Source organism: Varroa jacobsoni, unplaced genomic scaffold (genome assembly GCF_002532875.2).
Source record: "Varroa jacobsoni isolate VJ856 unplaced genomic scaffold, vjacob_1.0 contig00343, whole genome shotgun sequence".
In the NCBI taxonomy this organism is placed as follows: Eukaryota; Metazoa; Arthropoda; class Arachnida; order Mesostigmata; family Varroidae; genus Varroa; species Varroa jacobsoni.
In genome coordinates this window covers 37,660-53,242 of record NW_019214452.1, presented here as the reverse complement: position 1 = coordinate 53,242, position 15,583 = coordinate 37,660, and positions in this window count along the sequence as shown.

Genomic DNA, 15,583 nt, shown 5'->3' with positions numbered 1-15,583 from the left:
TGGGGCTGGCTTCTGACCTTGTCATCGACACGAGCATTGACAATGTAAAAAAGGGGCAGTGTGTTTGCTGGTTACATCGCGTTCAGCTTTTCTAGAGCTGGTTTATTTCCAATTGTTAGACATTCATTTTGTTGCGTCAGAGCTAAATCCACAATGAGAGTCGCTCCGGACAGCCCGCTGCGTCTACATCTAATGTGGCTTACCTTCTAATCCTTCAGCGAGCCGCCGCTTACTGCTGGCGTAATGCGTTTATCTAAAAAGCGTCTGTGGGCTGGGCCTCAGAATACTGCCAGGACCAAATAGCTAAAAGAGTCCATCTTATACATAACACGCACGCAGTAGTAGGCGAAGACCTGACACACGCCGCCAAAAAAGCGATTTCAACTAATGACGAACAAAATAGATGAGCCACATAAGGTACATAGAAGCATCAGCAAGCTATGCTTCAAGATCAAAAGGAAATCATGTCCACTAGGCTAAAATCAAACATATTTGCCTGTTAGTCACAATTTAATGACAATGCAAACCTTATCAAGAATCGACTTGGTAAAGGGTGTACGTAGCATTCAAGTTGGAACCTGAACAATCGAAAACAGTATGCTTTTTGCTGTCCTTCAATTAAACTATTCGAACAGCGCGGCCTGACATATATGTATCCATTGAAGGCCTTTCTTGAGGGTTATATATACTTCTCAAACATAAATTCCAGTGGTATTGGTATACAGTGGCACTGTATAGGTGTTGTCCTGTATGATGATATTGTGGTCGCCTGTAGGTGGCATGCTGAATGAAACGGCAGGAAGCAGTTCTTTTCCATATCTGAGCCTCTGTGTCCGGCCAGCTTCGGCTTTTTTGTTCCTTCAAGACCCGTACTGTATGGTCTTCCCTTTCTTGCCCTGCATGTGACCAAACTCTCATTCTAGATACATCGGTAGATTATACAACATCGGCACCTGCAGTACCAATGGGTGTATTATGTCTAAATTAACGATCTAAGCACTAAACTACAGAATTGGCATTCGCCTCGTCTGTTCTGGATGACGACAAGGCGTGCCAGACACAAATGTTCGAAGCGTGGATGAAAACTCTTTTCTTCACTTTAGTATAGAGTCTCGGTGCGTCTGACGATGACAGGAAAGTTTGGAGCAAGAAACCAGATGAAACAAATGATAGCCATTGTGTAGTGCTTAAATAATAGTTTGACAAAAGCTTCACAATAGATAAAAACGTATCAAATTGTCTATCTATGATATTCTGTGATCGTTTGCTAAAGATATTTACCACTATGCCTTTGTTAGTTAGAAGGTTGATAAGCATACAACCATAGATCATACCTGCTAGCCGAAACTGTTGACTATTTATAAAGGGAAACATCGTAGTGTGTAGTCAACCATTCTAACATTAGATACCTTGTGAATATAGGAATAGGACTTACATATGCATGCATTGCAATGAAGTACGACAACAGTTTTTTTTTCCATGTATATACTGAGCAGCACACAAGCTGTTATTAAGTGCTTCCTATGCTGTATTTCGTATGCGTGTCTCACGTTATTTCAGTCGCTAGTTGCTACATTACTTTGCTATTTTTAGATAACGTTTTTCAAGAAGTATTCCGTATGACGTTGAAGCTGACACAACTATAGCTCGAGTTCAACGATCGCTCACAAATTCAAACATGACCTTGTTCCATGGTATAGAATATTCTCATTAATTCAATAACGGCGTTCAGGGAAAACTGTCGGATGGAACTCAGTCTGGTTGGTGCGATATAAACGATATAGAAAATAATAAGAGTTGAAATCTGCAGAAACAGTATCATTAACGATGGCTGGAGCACGTGGGCGATAGTCGCAGTAAAAACAGCTAAAAAAATTATGCGGAAGTGATCTGACCGCTGTTTATCTACGGAGATCATTGGTATTTTCTTTATATCAGCTTGGCTCGACACTTAAAAAGCTCAACTAACCTGCTGGAACTGACTATGCATTCATTACACAATACTATTTTTCACGCAAGGTTAGCAACCTATAACCTAAGTAGATTACTGCTCCCGGCTGCAGGTCATAGCTCCCAAAAATCCATACATTTAACTATGTACATGCATATTTAGTTTTTCAAATCAATTGAGACTCACAAACGTCAACGGATATCACAACCCCCACTCACTCCTATCGTATTGCTCATTATTCTAGTTATCTCTACCGTAACACCTAAGGACTACAAAATAACATGTTTAACGTGACTTTTTGTCATGCCTAAAGAACATTAACTCGTTAAGGAAAAAATACTATTAATAACAACAATAGTCCACCAGTGGCAGCATTCTACTTACGTGAAATCGGGTTTCGAGGTTCGCAGAAACAACATTCTGTACCATCAGCCCAGATAATTGAATGAACTTCATTAAGCTAAATACTCCTAAGCCCAATGCGTAGGCCTAGGTGCATTTCAAACAATAGAATAGAGTGTTAGTAAATTGCACATTTTAAGGGATTGCTTCTGCAATATAAGACACTAACTTATCTCTTTTTTGCCTCCTGTGAAAAAGTGTCCTTCAGATTCCTCGACAGAGGGCTGTCTTGGCTTTTTTTCCATAATCATCTGTGCGCAAATTGTTACAAGGCAGGTATTAGATAGTTATTCGTTAATCGAAGCTGCTAAAAGGTACACAATTTCATATATTCCTTTAAGTCGCTTTAATTTATTGATTTAAATACAGAGTCGACGATGTTCGATAACGCCGTATCGAAGCTACACTGTCTATTGATTTCTTTTCCTCATGTTTAATTCAGCCACCCACAAATCCTATCAGGGCAGAATAAATACTTCTCCCTGCTGACCCAAGCACTTATAAATACTCCATCAAGATGTATTGAACAAGCGACGTCTTTTCGTGGATCATACATCGCTGATTTAGTCGACCAAGTAGAACGATTTTGTCCTACATAAGGCAGCCGTTCCTTGGGCGGTACAACTCTACTGTGTTCAAAGTATCGACTAGCATGTTATACACTCTTACCTATGCTGATTATATGCCTAGTAAAACATGAAATGCTTTCTAATTAGAAGTATTTCATAATAACAATACAATGCAGATCTTACTGCTAGACTAACCTGACGGACGCTGTACCGGTTTCACTGTTAAGTCCCCTGCTGCTAGGCTGGACTTGCTAATCGCGCACGCTAACATTGGATGAACAAGGTCTTAAAAAGGTACTTACCAATGAGGAAATTCTCTCGCTAGGTGGGATACAAACGTTTTGTGGGTATATATTCACATTTAGGCTCACTGAGATCAGCAAAAGTAGATTACGTGTCATCTACCGTTAATAGTTCCCCATAAGCCACAAAATATAACAGGTAACGTTCGATTGGGTCCAAGTATTCCGATATCATTTACTGCATTACGTTTATATAAAGATACTTTTATACACACGCTGGTGTCTAAATAAATAACGAAAACAAGTCGCCTTAATCAACATTACATGTTTCGTCCTTTCGAATCCGCTATAAGATATTTTACGGCAGCGTTTTGTGACTGAAACGCTGCACTGTTAGTAGCTGTACATGTTTTCCTTGCTTCACCGTACACGTCGTTGTCCGCATGTGATCTTTGTCGCTACCGCCGATTCACCAATGACTTTGGTAAACTTATTTCTAAGTGACTTCCGATAATCGTCACCGCCGGTCATAATGATCGGGGCTGGTATCGCACTTGCAAAGGGCATAGTGGACAACACATCCCGAAACGGGCCTAGGGCGGTGGTGATGGGGGATTGTTTAGGGGTTCGGTTTATCACCAAGACAATCCCCGCGAGGAACGTCCACTATGGATTAGACGGAGAAAATGACAGCCGTTATTCCAGTTACTGGGGTGCCTTTTAAACCACTAGTGCCATTCGGTCAATACGTGACGTCGCAGAATATTGGCGCGCAGAGCTGGTCAATTGTGAAAAATCGCAGCAAGGATCCTACATTCGATTCCGAGCCTTTATTACCGGACAGTTAGAGCTCTGTATCCAAACTGCCGTTGGATGGTCTTGTGGTAATTTAATCCTGACCATAAATACGAGTGATTTTTTCGAAAATTTTCGTAAAAATTACTTGGTAGACAAGAAAAATGGGGTATCACTATCCACGGCGGCCTCTCTGTAATGAAAATTGGCTTTAAGTATGGCGGGTGACCTCATTTCTGGTTAGCTCAGCCACATGGCAGCAAAGCATAGGATGCAATTCAATGTCACTTTCAATAAATAACACTAGATTTCAATGCTAAAACTTTGTATTACTACTTACTGTAGTTGCCTCAATTAATGAAAGAGTCGTTAACTCAATAATCTGCTGTAAAACTCAACATTTCCTTGGGGTTCGAACAACAAAGTAGAGCTGGCCTTTACATCAGACTTTTATATATAGAACCAGCGTTAGTTTTTCAGAGAGAGCCTTTATCATTGAGGCTAAATTAGGCTTCTAATAAACACTGCATCCTAAACCAACAACCTGAAAAGGTTTTACCAACATTAGGACACCCAGTTTGCATTAATACTTCAAATACTTTCTTTTTTTCTCCTCTTTTGTGTAGATCATAAATGTCTGTCAGCTATAAATTACTATATAGAACTGACAACAGAATTTATCATATTCCGTGTATGGTTTCTCAGTGGTAACTGGCACGTTTGAGAGAAGGTGTTTTAGGCACGGCAATATGCACATATGCAACATAGCAATTAGCATACTGAACTAAGTGTATCAGCGACCCTATATATTATGCACCCTTTTCTGTCTTCATGTCGCCTGTAAACAAGTTGAGCCAACTAGGGCTATCAGCGATCCCCTAGGATTACCTTTGCCTCATTGATTGGCGAGGCCCATAAATGGTTTAGGTCCAAATCAAGCTTGGATACATATTGATTTTCCAGTAAAACTTTGAGCAGTAGGAAAAGCGACAATTATAGTCTTACCTTTTCGTCCTCGATCGCCTCAAAGTGCTAGTGTTCTCTAGCACTAGAAGTCTATGAAGATAGAGACAGCATACGGCTAGCTATATATATATATATATATACACCAAATGTGAATCATCATTCGACGACCGACAATTTCTGTGACTTGGAACCCATTTGAAATGTTCTGAGCCCCAGGGGCTATACATGACTATAAACGGCTGGCATACGAAAATGTTTTTAAAATGATCGAGAACGTATAATGTATTAACTGGTGCAGTGGAACACTTTGTTAATTTAATGTTTATGTATCGTGAATATGTACACACAAATATTACATAGGAATGAAGTAAACTGAAGAGTTCCGATGCATCACAATCCAATTTTATTACCTCTTTTTGATGTTTCCACTTGACCTTCTATCATCTGTTGTCAGAGTCCACGAGACCACTGTCATTAGTACTACTAGTTTTTCTGCTGCTGCTGTTATTGTTTAATTTCCGCTGTTTTAGGCAGCTTTTATCCAAAATACATCAGCCATTTTTATAAAGTCTACTACATATACCGTTTGATTAAAATTGCTCCACTTTACCACTGAAGTTTCATATATATATATATAGACCTTTTTGTTAACGAACAGCCGTAGCGTAATGGAGTGTTCGCCCCGAACCGTTCTGTCTTTCTGGTCTTACCCAGCCATGAGTCCCCGCTCATCCTGCGCCTGAATTTTTCGCCCCAGTCTTGTTTTGCGTTTCTTCCAACCGAACTGTGGCTGAACCCGTTACGAAATAGTGGCTATAGCGGCCGCGTAGTAGCGGCCAAGTAGCAGTAGCAGGATAGAAAGACACTGGGTGGTGATATGCTTCGGACCCTTAAAAAGTTCCACTTAGATACTCTTCGTAGGCAGCAGTGCCAGCGAGTGTAAGTAGAAACAGGAGCAGCAGCGACATCTACAGCGTCGCGGCCTCAAACTAGGTGACCAACCAAACCAATCCCAGCATACCCTCTCGTGCTACAACTCGCCCTAGGCAGCGGATGAGTTTGTCAAAATCGTCTGCTTCGTCTGTCTACCATCGCTTTTGCTTATCCCATAGGGTTTTGCTATCCGACTTTGCCGGCACCCGCGCCATGGATCCTCTGAAAACGGCGCCCCCTCCAGCCACACTTTTCGTCACACTTTCAGCAATTCGTTGAAGTCACTCCTGCAGAAAAAGTACATGAAAAGAGAGAAGCGAGAATGGTTCACAGTGTCGAGCGTATCCGAGCAACGGGAGAAGATTGGCGGGAAATCGGCAGTAGCAGCAGCAATATACAGGAGTAACGGGGATGACCGACCTCAACTTCACTTCCGCCAGCTCGTTAAAGCGTCGTCAGGCAAGTGTCAAAGCACCAGCCGTGCCAGCTGCAACATACGAGTTGATCTTTTTCCGACTACGAGCGGCTTGAGCGGGTTATTTCCGAGTACGAAAAGCCAATCAAGCTATAGCAGATTACCGTACATAACGGAGCAGGTAAAAAAATCAAGCAGACAAAGCGAATAAATGTATTTTTTTTACATATATATTTAGATAATATGATGCACACGAATAATAGAGTACTTGTGGCATCGAACTGTAAGCGAAGTGTTTGTTTGAGTGCATCGTGCCTCTCTACCTCGAGTTTTGATTTGACTAGCGAATTAAGTGAGCCCTTCATCACTTCAAGAGGACGATAAGGCACTGAATTGAAGGCCATATGGCACATATTGAGCCGTATTGACCTAAAAAGTATCCCGTCTCATGTACATTTACTCTTCAACTAATTAAGTTTTCAAAAGTAATTGCACATTATTATTGATAACTTGATTATTATCAAAGAGTTCTATATACTAGGATTTTTAATATTCATACAATCTGCACTGTTAAAATCGGAACTAGGGATTTGGATGTGGCCAACAATGCCAATCCTCATCTGACGACTGTCCTTTCTCGTTGACTGTTTCCTTTTGGCACTGAAGGTATTACAAGGGTAGTTAAGGTGTCATTTTTGATGAAAGCATTTGGGAATAGGATCAGGATATATTATACGTTGCTCTCTAACGTGTCGACTAAAATGAACGAGAGGCATACATGTGCCCAGTGATGCTAATAGGCTTGCATTTTTCTTTGACTCTCATTACATCAACAGACGGACCGTGGAAAAATTTCCGCTTCACCGAGTCACCTACTACCCGTATCATCTAAGATTCGGTGCCAGTTCACTATCGGGGTCCGGCTCAATGGTCCATTGTCGGATTTCTAGAAAACGGCCACCTACCTGCCCAAGCGTAATTGCTACAGCAGTAGTGTCTACCAAAAAAGTTAATTGCATATAATTTTTCATCAACTAACCTATGATTTAAGGTTATGCTCGAAAACATGAGGAGTTGAGAAAATTCGTTCGACTGTTAGATAGTTAATTTTTTAACGAAGATACTATTCAATCCAACTGTTATTGTTATTACGTTCGCAAAGGGCATCGATGACAAACAATCAATGATTGGTAAAGATTAAATGAATAAATTAAATTAGTATTTTAGAGTTTTAAATTCAGCATGATTTAGTATTATTAAGGTTCAGTATCGATCATCTGGCTATTGTGGTTCTTAACTAAGTTATATAATCATAATCTTAATCGATGCGGTTCTCGAGTTTGGTTTATTTTCCCATCTGCGTATCTTTGGTCGAAATTGCAGACCATCATCAGATTATGCTTATGTAGACCCCAGCTATATAGTATTTATTTTCCAGTGAGAAAACATATCAGGCGTATCGGAAATATGTTCGTATTATTTCGTCGGTTTCGTTGGAGTTATATTGACCTGTTGCTATGTACACTGATGTTTCTGTGCCCGTCGAGACCGGCCTACAAGATGCTATCGGATAGAAATCTGGGCCTACTGAGCAAATATGACAGTTCACGGAACAGCCGGAGCGCCTTGCGCGCCTCCGCACGCTACCAGCCGCGTTGCATAGACATCGGGATACGACGTACCCATATCGACGTTTAACTGCCTGTTTGCTATAAGCACGCCTTGCCGATGCAGGTGTGGGCGGGCGGCCGCTGGTTATGTGGTGGATGGAACGTTAGCTGGTACGTTATAGTACACCGCTCAATATTTTAGACCCCACCAGAGGCATTTCGGAAAGAAAAAAATCAGGCTAAGCGATCCAGCAATTGTAAAAAGAAATTGTAAAAAGTGCTGTAATGTGTGTAAAAAACAAGCCATAAGTTGTATTTTCTGGTCACATGTAAGTATATAATACGCAGTAGAACGTTGTAAAACGTAATTTTATCTTACGCACAATTGAATAGTGTCTCAAATGAACAGTGGATAATTATAAACGCTAGTGCGCTGCATGTACGACTCTGATTTGGTAAACGTTCTGCACAATACTTGACAATTATTGACTAGTCAAAAGGCATCTAAGAATCTTTGTGCAGGCATAGTCAAGGAAGCTGTTCGAGGAGCAGTACGTACAAAAACCTAACGTTTTCTCCTACTCCGTTTTAATCTGCGCGTACAATTTCACTCTTTATAGAGGTGCTTATCTATGGAACTTAATTTCTATTTTATATTTCATTGTGACTAACTTAAACCGTGGTTGGGGCAGACTCAGATTAAATACGCCTACGTTGTGAAACGTGGACTGGCTGAATGTTGAGCGCTGTAAATACTGTTAGTTGTTTTTTCAAAATATTGACTTCGTTCATCCATAGACATGTTTTGATATAAGCTTTGCAATTAGTAGATGGCCATCGGCGAACACAGGCAGGCAGAAGCTAGTTGAACCATATATATATATATACATATGGCTCAACTAGCTTCAAAGAATATATATGAATATATAATATTGTACGATAAACAGTACTCGTTTTTTTAATTCTGTTATTGCCTTAAGATAATCTATAGAAAAAAGGATAGGAAGCCAGCGCAGAAGAGCCGCGCGGCCTTAATACACGGCTCGAGTGAATATTTTTTTGCCTGCAAGTAGATATTACTTTAGCCAACTGCATTATCGTAGATTTCTACACATCGTGACGCACTTAAAGTTGGAACTATGGAAAGGACTCCCCAGGAATCGCGTGATTAATGAAAATCAACAAGCACAGTATGTAGAAGAACGCCTTCCATCTTCGACAATTATTAACCCTTGACAACAATATATATATTAATTTTCGGCAGAAAATAGTATCTTTCAGGTAGCATCCCTAATGTATTGAGTCTTAAAGAAATCGTTGAGAGCCTAATTAGCCATACAGATATTTTTGCAATGCAAATTTTGTTCAGTTTCAGCCAAGGGAGGCCATTAGAAATGGATGTTTAGTATGGGCCTATAGGCATGTTTAGCGAAACTAGCAAACCGACAGGTTGGATAATGCTTTCGCAGTCGTGCGTATATTTTTCTTACATTCGTTTTTGCTAACCATGTTGAAATTAGGTGCAGATTAATTGAAATTTCTACATAACCTATTAACCTCCTAACAGTCGGCACGATCATTCGAACGTCACAGTTGGTAAACATTTGAGTGAATTTTTTCTTCTGTACAATTCAAGAGAAGCTTAACTTCATGTATTACAACATTATTCATTTAGAACAAAATTTTTATCTAGGCAGTGACAAGAAACTACCTTGTCCCTGAAATTACTTACCGCTACAGCTTCAAGTGGTTAGCGTCCATATGATTATTAGTCCTCATGAAATTGCATCACTTACGTTTCAATAAGTTGCTCATTCTGTTCTCCCTCCACTTCCCCTCATAATCACTTCTCACTTTCCTCACGCCCCCAGCCTGCCCACACTAGCATTGTCTGAGAAGTCATCATCATTCGGAGATCCATGGAGCATGCAAAACGGCAGGACAGTGACTAGATCGACTAGAAGCTGCTATTCAAGGTTAATGAGACGCAAAAATGGTTCGTAACTGGCTCACTGCTCACTTTGAAACGTCGTCCACGGAGACTCGCGTCTGCGGCGTCCCTCACCGTACGAAGGATGCAAAAGGCAAGAAATGTCTTGCCCCTCAACTTACCACGACACAATGACTTTATCGTAGCATGAGGGACGCGCGGATTGGAGAGGGTGAACGGCTTTCTTTGTAGGGGCAGCCGGTTGTTCATTGAGATAGGAGCGGCCGAAGACACTCACGCTTGGAAGGGCCCAGAATAGGACTGCGTGGATCGAGGCCACAGGAGTGGCAGGCGCAGTGGTAGCACACGGCGGGACAGCCTTTTACGTTTTCACAATGAGACCTGACTTCAACCGAGTTTGAATTAAGCGGGTTCGTAGACCTGGGTAGATCGGCTGGTCGCCTCGGCTTCGCGTACACTGAAAGACCAGCTGCCCCTCGAGATAGGAGTGAATCTGCACAACGGAATCTCACGGACGTTACGCGAACTACGGTATAACAGGCAAGTATAAGGAATTCAACTCTGCTTAGTGCTGGGTGTTCCGGTTATAAAAAGAATAAGTGTTCTCTTTGTTCTATTGCAAAGATTGCCTTTTAACTTGTGCCGATTTCGGTGCGTGGTCGATCTTTACGAATACCTATGATGTTTTAAGACAATAATATTTAATATGCAGACATATTAATACATTAAAATTATTAGCTCAAACAGATTCGTGTACGGACGGCGTATAGGCAATTTTAATACAGCGGGCTTCTTTTTTTTTCGATTAAACCTTTGAACAAACGTATCTCCCTTGCTGGTTCGCTCAACAAAACCTTGGGGCTTCTGATACTAGCAAGTATTCGTGTCTAACCACAAATGGCTCTCGTCTACCGGAAGTAAAAAATCAAACTGCGCTACACATAAAAATGTTACCAGTTAAAGACTATTTGATGCAATCCTTATTAACAGCGATGTTGGATTTACAATTTTTATTAATAACAAATACATTTCGTAGATTTCATACATAGATGCTTTTTAGAAATATCCATCTGTATGGTAAAGTTGGCCACGAAGCAAGCACGTTCCCGGTTGAGCTGATCCACCGAGTGGTGGTGCTTTAACAGCGACGTTTCTCAATCAAGCTATAGCCGTACCCGTTTATCATTTCCTATATCATTAACGCTACCTTCCTTCGTAAAAGCGTTCTTAAGGAAACGAAGCCGCGTGTCCTATATTACCGTTACGGTTACTACAGTAAAGACCGTCATTCTCGTTTAAGGTTAACTAAGTAACGAATTAGGTTTTTCTAACCAAACGATATTGTGAATCGTTTCCAAGCTAAACCTGATTTTCCTGAATAAGCTCTGATTTGCCAGTTAAACACACACGCACAGACAGGGACATGTATACACGTACACGTACCGGGGCAAATACCTTTCTTCCTATGAGAGTGATTTTTCGTTCTTCTTGCCCCTCTTCATCGTTCTCCTTTCCGTTGACCAAACGCCTAATACCCTTCGTATTGCTTCGAAGAGCTGTGGTCCCGGTAGTCGGAAGATGAGAAGCATAGCTGCCATAGTTTCCGTATATAGGCAGTACTAGCGCCACCGCTATTCGCTTCTCACTAACACACACCGCCGGGCTCCGAGTTAGCAGACTCACGCATTGAAAGGCCAAACGCTCGCGGACTATACGAAGCGAGGCTACCAAGCCACACCGCTCGTACTGGTATCATCAATAAGGCTAGAAACGATGGAGCAATCGCAGTCGAACCCACAGTTGCATTTAGTATAGAGGAGATGAGTGCGAATACGACGTGGGATACGAAAAGGGGGAAAGCGAAGAAGAAGTTGGCCACTGTCGGGTAAAGCAGGAGACGGTTGGCTGGATAGGTAGAAGCACGGGGCAGGAAGAGAGCGCTTGGCCTCATACCCTTCGTAGTGGAGTTTTCCTATAAAGGCTCGTAAGGGCGGGAAAGAAGAGGGTCAACTGAACGGAGCCTAACGGTTCGGGCGGAAGATCCCCCGCAAAAGGCCACAGTGGTGATCACCTCGGACTACTTTGCACACGAAACGAAGAGACTGGTAGCCAAGGAGAAAACAGCGGCTGGCCCGACGTTCTCCGTCGGTCTGTCAGCCGACCATGAAAATTATCCCCTAACGGTTCGTCTGCTTATCATTCCCCCTATCGTTTTCGGATCCCCCATACAATGGCGTCCCCCGCTTAATGCGGTGGTTCGCTCGCTTGCGCTCATCCCTTGCACTCTAGGACTGTCCGTCGGTTCATTCGTACTTTCCCTAACAACCATTTTCTTTCTATCGACGGAGCGAGCTAAAGTAAGAACAAAAAATGGAAGAGAAAAGGTTTCTACATGCCGTTTCATACGATAGACGATTTTGCCTTATTGACCCTCTATCGCCTTTATTCTATGTATGTTTAATGCCGATCGAGATAAATGAAACGAGTAAATGGCTGCTGTAGGTGTTGAAAGAAAAGAGCAGCCAATACCTTCGCTGCGACTGATGAGGCCAAAGACGACGAACGTTCCTCTAATTCTATATGGGCTGATGTCGACTTGTACTACACGTAATACTTTCTAGCTAGATAACAATTGTATTGATTTTTACGTTTCACCCCGTATACTACATCTTCATTCAGATAACACCTGTATATGTATGCCTTCAGTGATCTTTGGCTGTTTCAGTCCAAAGCCTCACTGAAAAAAAACTTGTGATTTTTACGCCCACGATATACGATCCTATTGAACAAGGGCGTATTGGAAAATAGAACATATAAGGAAAGTAACAATAGACAGAGAGAAATTCACTAAAGTAACCCTTTCACGTTTTTCTTGGCATATGATTTTATGACAGGCTGGTTATAACCACCCAGTTGTATTTGATAAACCTGACGTTCCCTACATATAATTACATCACAGTAAATGTTCGCACTTGTAAATGCACATCTGTCGAACAAAAATATTTTTTCAGTCATAAACACATACACACATTGTTTATGCACTCGTAAGGCCAGCTGGTTCTTAATTGGATATTCGCGCTTATTTAGGATAACTTAATACATAAAATTATTGCTCTGTTATGATGATAATAGGTAAAACTCAAAAAGAAGTTTCGAAGTCCCCGATTGATATTTTATTGCTGAAACGCAGATCTTTGCTTCAAGCTAATATAGCTCATACCTGACTAGTATTATTTCGAGAAGTATTTAATTCTGTAAAAACGACTGTTACTTCGAAAAAAATATCTTTTTTCGTTCGATACACACATTTACAGAGTAAATTAGTAATAGTTAAACATCAAGTAGAAAAGCGTTCAGATTAACCGCGCTTGCTTTGTTTAGCCTCACGGTGGAATTACTCGGTAGGTCAATTGGACGATCGATACGTTTACACAGACGCGAGTTGTGGAATAAACTATTGGAGCTTTTAGTCGATATAAGGGGGTACTATGGACACGGCCTTTTAGGTCAGCTGTTAAATCGGTACACTTAGGAGGTTCTGTAAAATCCTTTGATTCGTCGACTTTTGTCTATCTTTATTTTTGACAGAATAGAAGCCGCTGCTCTTACATCTAGTAAGTCACGACAGCTTAGGAGGAAAGGATGAAAATCAAGGTAACGGAGAAGTTGAAGCTAACCCGTTATGTAAACGCTCGAGGAAGAGTTTAATAACATCTGATACTGCACAGGGGGCTTCCACGACCCGAACGAGCGTCTCTTAACAACGTCAAATGCTCGAATGGTGGCAAGGAGAGTTACATCCAGTCATGCCGCACAAGACAAGAGCCCAGATAGAACAGCTGGTTCTGCAGAGCATATAGAAACACTGATCTAAATAAAAGTAGCTGAAGGTAATAAAAAAATTAAGTCTGAAAGAACTATTTATTCATATTGACCCTCAAATCGAAGGCGTTAAGTTTATAGCGGAAATAGAAGCTGGTTCTAAAGTGTTAATCGTGAGAGGACAGGTACGGCGTTTTCAGCCATAAATAGAGACATCTTTCACCCCTGTAGCCTCATCTAGCTATTCGCGCGATTAACTGAATGGGAATCATTCTATAGAACGAACAAACATCGATGAGTGAATCAATAGTTAGTTCAACCTAAACTGAGCATAATATTAAAATACGATCAAGCGTACAATCGTCCGCCGTCAAGTTACTTTGTAATCAAAGGTCGTTTTAAGACCTTTTGCATGACGGCTAGAAATTCCCATATGTACTAACATCGAATAAGCCTAAAGGGCCATCTAGTAGTCAGTCCACCAAAGAGCCCGCCAAACCTGTGACAAGTCGTCATGGGGCGTAGTGAAAACTTCGACTTAATTCAATCTATGACCATCGAAATTTCAACCAGTTAAATGTTAATTTGATTTGTCACAACTGCAAATGCACCAGCAGCTGTTAAGTAGATCAATACGCTTTGGTGAAATCACCATAAATTATATCGATAACATTTCCGTAAAGAACCAATAGATATACACGAGCATCGTCTATTATCCTCCACATCAAGATGTGTATGTTTCTCACATTGTTTACGGCTTTTTTCGGATGTTTTTGCCGAAGTAGTACATTCAGATTTTTCCGTCATTACGATCAGCAGTCAAGTGTGACTGAACGCCCTCAAATGCCCCATGCCAAGTATAACTATTACCTATACCAAGTATCCGTACAACAGTATTTATAGCTAATTCGAACAGTAACCATATTACATCTATAACAATTACGGAGCGCCGATATTAAATTTACATGGGTTTGACTTATTAGAAAAAAACAAAAAAAAAGAAAAGAGTTTCCATAGAGGTATTTTATTAAATCTGAGTAGACACTGGCACACCTATATATGCTCCGAACAAAAATGACGGCCGAAGCGATCCACAGTGAACACAGCAATGCTCGTAGCAATTTAGACGCATATAATACCATATAATTTACAACGTCATATAAATCGTCGTTCCGTCCGTATAGATAAGCCAATGTTGGATCAACGAATAGATGCTGACTATGTTTGTATTATAAGGCATAATGCTTTGGGGGGATCAAAGCATTTGCCGATAGCATGTTGAATATCATTGAAGTTACACAATTATATTGCTATTTTAGAACTAGTGTAACATTTCAATCACTTTATTTGTTTTATTACATAGTTGTGTGATGCCATTAGCTTTGTCTTTATAGTTGTCTATCGAGCCTCAAACCGCCAACGACACCAGAATAGAGGGATTATAAAATCTGTTATAGTAAAGCTCTATTTCGGTCTGCAATTTTTTCTTCTTCGAAATATACTATCCACAGTATACTCTAGACAAATTTAGCTCTGCAAAAATAAATTACTCATCTAATATCGTTTATATAATATAATGATTATGATAACGGTCGTACGCATTTATAGGCGACATAACTACCAATCTGAATAGGAAAAGACGACGCCCAAAACTTAGTATATGATTAACTCGTTTAGTTATCAACATGTAAGTTCCTGCGATAGTTTACCGGCTGACATTTCTGATGTTTACTTGCGCCTATCCTAATTGGACGCCTCTGGCAATTTTTCCACTTACAACATTTCAAAGCGCGGCAATTTCAAAGCACTTTTTAGATCTCGTCTCACTCAGATATTATGGGCGTTTCACGTTGTTTAGTAACAAAATATACATGCTTATTAGGCTCCTGGGGTGTACTAGGCAAAAAAGATGGAAGTCCTTGAGGCT